Source organism: Heterocephalus glaber, unplaced genomic scaffold (assembly GCF_053883595.1).
Source record: "Heterocephalus glaber isolate CG9 unplaced genomic scaffold, H.glaber_assembly_v1.0 deba00001673, whole genome shotgun sequence".
Taxonomy (NCBI): domain Eukaryota; kingdom Metazoa; phylum Chordata; class Mammalia; order Rodentia; family Bathyergidae; genus Heterocephalus; species Heterocephalus glaber.
The window spans coordinates 8394898-8400328 of NW_028258410.1; the positions used below are offsets into that span (position 1 = coordinate 8394898).

General features: G+C 53.8%; 1 long non-coding RNA gene across 1 annotated transcript; it reads left to right on the forward strand.

The window, feature by feature from the left end:
* Positions 1–2005: 2005 nt before the first annotated feature.
* LOC110348298 (uncharacterized) lies at positions 2006–5066 on the forward strand. The gene is made up of 3 exons (XR_002393412.2): positions 2006–2629; positions 3692–3837; positions 4475–5066. It is a non-coding gene; the product is annotated as an uncharacterized LOC110348298 (long non-coding RNA).
* The last annotated feature ends 365 nt before the right edge of the window (positions 5067–5431 follow it).

The following is a 5431-nucleotide window of genomic DNA, read 5'->3' on the forward strand; positions in this document are numbered from 1 at the left end:
ATCCACGGCACTGCAAATGGCGGCACTTCCTTCTACTTCTGGGCTGAGTAAGTACCCTGTGTACACGAAGCACATTGTCCCTGTCCACTCATCCACTGATGGGTACCAAGGTGGATTCTCTCCCTTGGCTGCTGTGAATGAGGCTTTAACAAATGCAGGAGTAGCGAAGTCTCTTGTGCACATCTCTTTGGACGTTATAGGGAGGCCTGCTGGACCCAGGCTCGCTCTGTTTTCAGTTTTTAAGGAACTTCCATACAGTTTTCCATAGTGACTGTACTAATTTACATGCCACCCACGGGGCAAGGGTTCCCTTTTCTCACATCCTTGCAAACACTTGTTTTCTTTGGGCTGATAGTCACCACCCTAGCCGGCATGAGATGATCTCACTGCAGGTTTGACCTTTACTTCCCAGAAGATGAGTGAGGCTGAGCATCTTTCCTCCCTTCCACCCGTGGCCCTCAGTCAGCTGTCCCTGAGAAAGGTCTGCTGAGACTCTGTCCCTTCTCCATTGCCTTATTTGTTTTCTAGCTGTGCGTTGCTTGGATTCCTTTTATATCCTAGAGATCAGCTTATCAGCTATATGGTTTGCAAATATTTTCTCCCAATTTCACTCAGTTGATTGTTTCTTTCTCTGTGCAGAAGCTTTTTTTTTTTTTTTTTGCTACTGGGGATCGAACTCAGGACCTTGTGCTTGTAAGGCAGGCGGCAGAACCACTAAGCTAAATCCCCAGCCCTGTGCAGAAGCTTTTTAATTGGCTGCAGTCTAATTTACCTGTTTTTGGTTTTGCTGCCTGTGCTTCATGGATGATATCTTGGGGGACTTCTATTTTTTTGGTACGGGGGATCAAACGCAGGACCTTGCGCTTTTGAGGCAGGCAGTGGAACCACTGAGCTAAATCCCCGGCCCTTTTGGGGACTTCTTAAAAGTACTTGCATGCTACTGAGGAAAATGGTATGGCAGTTCCTCTAAAATTAAAAATAGAATGACCATAACATCCAGCAACTTCACTTCTGGGTGTTTATGCTAAAGAAATGAAAGCAGGGACACAAAGCAGTATTTGCATACCTATGTTCATAACAGCAATACTCACAGTAATCAGCGTGTCACCCGATGGACAGATGGAGAAACAAACTGGTTCATCCATACAATGGAACTTTACTCAGCCTTAAAAAGGAAGGGAAACCTGACACATACACAGTATGGATGAACCTGTGGGATATTAAGTGAACGGAAATAAGCAGTCATAAAAGAACAAACATTGTATGATTTTATTCATAGGAAATCCCTATTTTGCTGTATGACACTATACCTTACATTAAAAGTGATTAACTTATTCACTGTTTATTTTTCACTATTTATTTATTTTTATTATTCACTATTTATTTTTAGGGACTGAACCCAGAGCCTTTATATTGAGCTACATCCCCAACCCCTTTTTTATTTTTAATTTTTGAGACAGGGTCTTAATAAACTACCAGATTCCCCAGGTTGAGCTTGAATCGGTAACCCTCCTGCCTCAGCCTTCCAGAGTGTTGAGGCTACACAGGTGTGCCACTATGTCTGGCAAACAATAAAATAAAAACGATTTTTAAAAAAATGTGTATGGTGGGCACTTGTTCCTGTCTTTGCAGGCCAGGCCGTGTACGGCTACTCTGAGTGCAGCCTCTGGAATAGCAGACCTGGGTCAGATATTGGCCATGAGAGACACCTGCTCTGTGGACTTTGGGTGAGTATCTGAGCCTCTCTGAGCCTCAAGATTTTCATCTTCAAATAAAGTTAAGAAGAACACTGACATCACAGGGCAAAAACACACGAAGAGGGCTCTGCCGGGGCTGGGATCGGGGTCGGTAATCGCAGTAATCTGCTGCTCCAAAGGCCTGCCACAGCGCAGAGGGCTGAGCCAGGCTCTGGATGCGGCTCCCCTTGGGGTTTGGGAAGAAGAGTCCTGTAGAGAAGGAAACAAGTAAACTGTGGAACACAGAATGCCTCCCTGGGGGCCGCTTCGGCAGAGACCCCAGGAGTCTTGGATGGAGGCCAGCAGGTGCTCTGGGAGGGGGGAAGAAGCCCGCGAGGGGCTGGCCAGGCCTGGTGAGCTGGGGCCTCCGGCCGCTGCCGGCCTCGCCAGGGTGCTTGACCCGTCATCTGGGTTTGGACCAAGCCGAGGGGCTACGGTTGGCTGAGTACTGTGGGGCCAGCACGGGGCCTACTAACCCGGGTCCTAGTGACCAGTGACTCACAGTCTGTTGCCTCAGATCAGGGAAATGGAAAAACCCCAGAGCGCTGATAAATATTTCCCTCCTAACTCTCTATTTATGTCTCTAAATGGCCTGAGAGGTGTTAATGCCCTTCCACTCCGGCCACATTCCTAGGGAAAGCAGCGTGTCCCTTCCTCCTGGGCCCCTGTGGTCACCTCCGGGGGGAGCTGGGAGTGCCCAGGGCTGTTTACACAGCTTTTGTAGGCCAAACATGGTGACATCGATGATGATGGTAACTACAGCAGTGCCATGGTGCCAGTGACGTGATGCGTGGCCCGATACTGCATCCTCCTCCCAGCACACAGCGAAGGGCGCCAACCTCACTGAGAGCCGAGGAGAGATTTCAGCTGCACTTCGACATGGCTGGCTGCATGTATGCATGTGTGGCGAGAGACTGCCGTGTGGTGAAGGACTGGGAGCAACAGGGTGGCTGCAAGGGGTCCGGGGAGAAAGTGATGGGCCCAAGGGGCAGAGAGAAGGCAGCACACCAGGGAGAGGTTTACAGACGCCCAGAGCTCACTCTTGGGCCAGAGGAGGTGGTGAGGGCAGGGTCAGAGTTTCGTGTTAGGCACAGAAGCTCGTAGGTGCCTGCTGCACACGGTGAGTCCGGAGCTAGACCCTGGGCCCTGGGCTTTGAACAGAGCCAGGGCCAGAGGGGAGAACACAGCACCATCCTTGGTGGCGAGATGGCATTTATCCAGACCAGGCCAGGCACTCAGGATGGGGGCTGGCTGGAGTGAGGAGGCTGGGTGGGAGCCACCAGGGAAGGGGAGGGAGGGCCAGAGATGGGGCGGCTCAGACAGTGCCTGAGAAGCCGGGTGACCTCTGGCCTCTGGTGCTGCTGCCCCGGGGAGCATAGGTCAGAGGCCAACACAGCCTGGCACAGGAGGAAGCACCTGGGCCCTGCCAACCCCAAAAGCAGCCTGGGAGTGGGAGTGGGTGTGGCCAGAATCAGGCCCTGACCCCACTGATTCAGCAGGAAGAGAGGAATGGGCTGCCTCTGGCCACCGCCAAGCCTGGAACCTGGGAGCAGACTCAGCTGCGGGCAGGTTGGGCTCAGGGTCAGAACCTCAAGGGCTTCCTCCTGCTCCACGGCAAGGTCCCTAGAGGCCTTGGGCAAGGAGTCCTCCTCAAAGCCTCAGGGCTGAGCTCTGTCTCAGCGCCCCAACAAGGAAGACACACACGGGGCGACCTTCAAAACTACAGTGAAGGGTTAAATTAAAAAATCCCTATTCCGGTAAAAGACACATGGCCAAAAATGATGGGATAAGCATTTGCAGTGAGGCAGTATTTTCAGGGGGACCAATAGCAATGTGTCTTTCACCCTGATAAATTTTTAATTTAAATATTCACTGTGTTTTGATCATACCTCATTTATGGCAACTTCTGTCAAATAAAAACATTATGGTGTGTCCTCATCCACTTTATTCACCAGGTCTGGCATCAGGTGTCGTCTAGCTTTCCCCCAAAATCAAAATGACCACGAGAGCCAAACGCTTTGAACCGATTCAGGACATGGAGGCAGCCAGGAAAGCACAACTAAAGACACGAAAGAGGACTCTAGAGCTGCTGCAGGAAGTGGTAAGAATGGTGGGACAAGAGTGTTCGAAGTGACAGGGTTTTGAGGGGGTTAACGGTGATAACAGTCACTGGTTTTTGCCCACACCCTATGCACCCGAGGACATGCTGTGGAGGCACAGGGATGGGGCCGGTTCCTCTCCACGGGGCCCAGCTGAAGTCCCTGAGGATCCTCCCAGGTCGGAGGCTCTGGTGGTCTCCAGGTGTCTGGAATGGTCAGGGAGGGCCATGAAGGAGGCCCCAGGAGGACAAGGCTGCAGGGTAGGGGCTGTGGGGGCCCTGGGTCCCCTACCGATCCCCCACTCTGAGCAGAGCAGCTCCACATGACATTCATTCTCCGCCGCCCCTTGCACCAAGTCCCGCTCCAGGCCCAGGTGCCGTGAGCGGTGCTGCCCAGACGCCAGGCAACAGGAGCCGTGGCTCGTCGGGCTGGCACAGACACTCTGGCCCCCTGGCACCGCTTTCCAGGCTGTCCACCCTCTCGAGGGCAACCCCGCAAGGAGCCCAGACCGGGCAGCTGTCCTGGGGCAGGGACTACTCCCTTCTTCTGTGTGGGGTTGTTTGTTTTGGTCCAAGGCAGTGCTAACTTATAAACTAAGGAATGAAAAATGTTTGGAATTTTGTTGTGCCTCCTATGCAGAGCCCCACTTTCGGTGGTGAAGGAAGCATTCCTTGGCCGGGAGGGGTGACCCAGCACAGGCCTCTGATGCGTCCCAGGACAATGGGTCCTTGGCTTTTGGCTTCTCAGGCAGAGGTGGGGTCTGAGTCACAGGACTAGTGGCTCCAGAGCTCCAGGGCAGGTTCTGCCAGCCGAAGGTGGTTCACATGAAAGCCACGGATGAAAGCGAGCTCATCAAGCGAGATTTGCACTGAACTCTCCTTCACCCTCATTTCTGGGGAAGAGGACAAAGGCCAGATGTGCTTATCTGTCTGCCACTGAGCACTCAGCCCGTGTGTGGTGATGCCCAGCGGCCGGGCTGCGGGGGACTGTCCGCGGTGGTCGTCGCTCTCCGCAGACGCAGGCCTGAGGACGCCAGTGTCCTCCCTTGGTCCTGTGGGGCAGGCTCCGCACCCCTGTCCAGCCCAGAGGACAGGCTCTGCCCTTCAATGAGTCGGGTTCTGGCATCACCTGCTCTTTCTGGGGGAGCTGGCAGGAGTGTGGCTGGAAGGTCACTTCCCCTTTTCTGACAGTGACACATTTGAATAACAATAAAGAGCTTCCCTTAAAAATACCCAAATACAGAGTTGCCCAGGAACCTATGAGAACTGGGGACAGGGTGGTGGTGCTCTGGGCCTCCTGCGTCCGCGCATGCCCTCATGGCTGTGAGAGGCAGCCAGGCTGTGTTCTGCCTGCAGGCACATCTGGTGCTGGGCCGAGGCTGCCACGCAGGGAGGACTGCAAGGCAGGCACGACCCCTGAGCCCAGGCCCTCCACTCGGGCACTCTGTTCTCCCAGATGTCCCCACCAAGTGTCTCCAGGCCTCTGGTGGCCCCTCTGAGAGTGGCCCAGTTCCCCTTGGCCCCCATTTTCCATCCAGGGCCCTGAGTCACAGCTTCCTGAGGCATCCTTCCCTGGAACCTGCCCTACTCCAGGTGC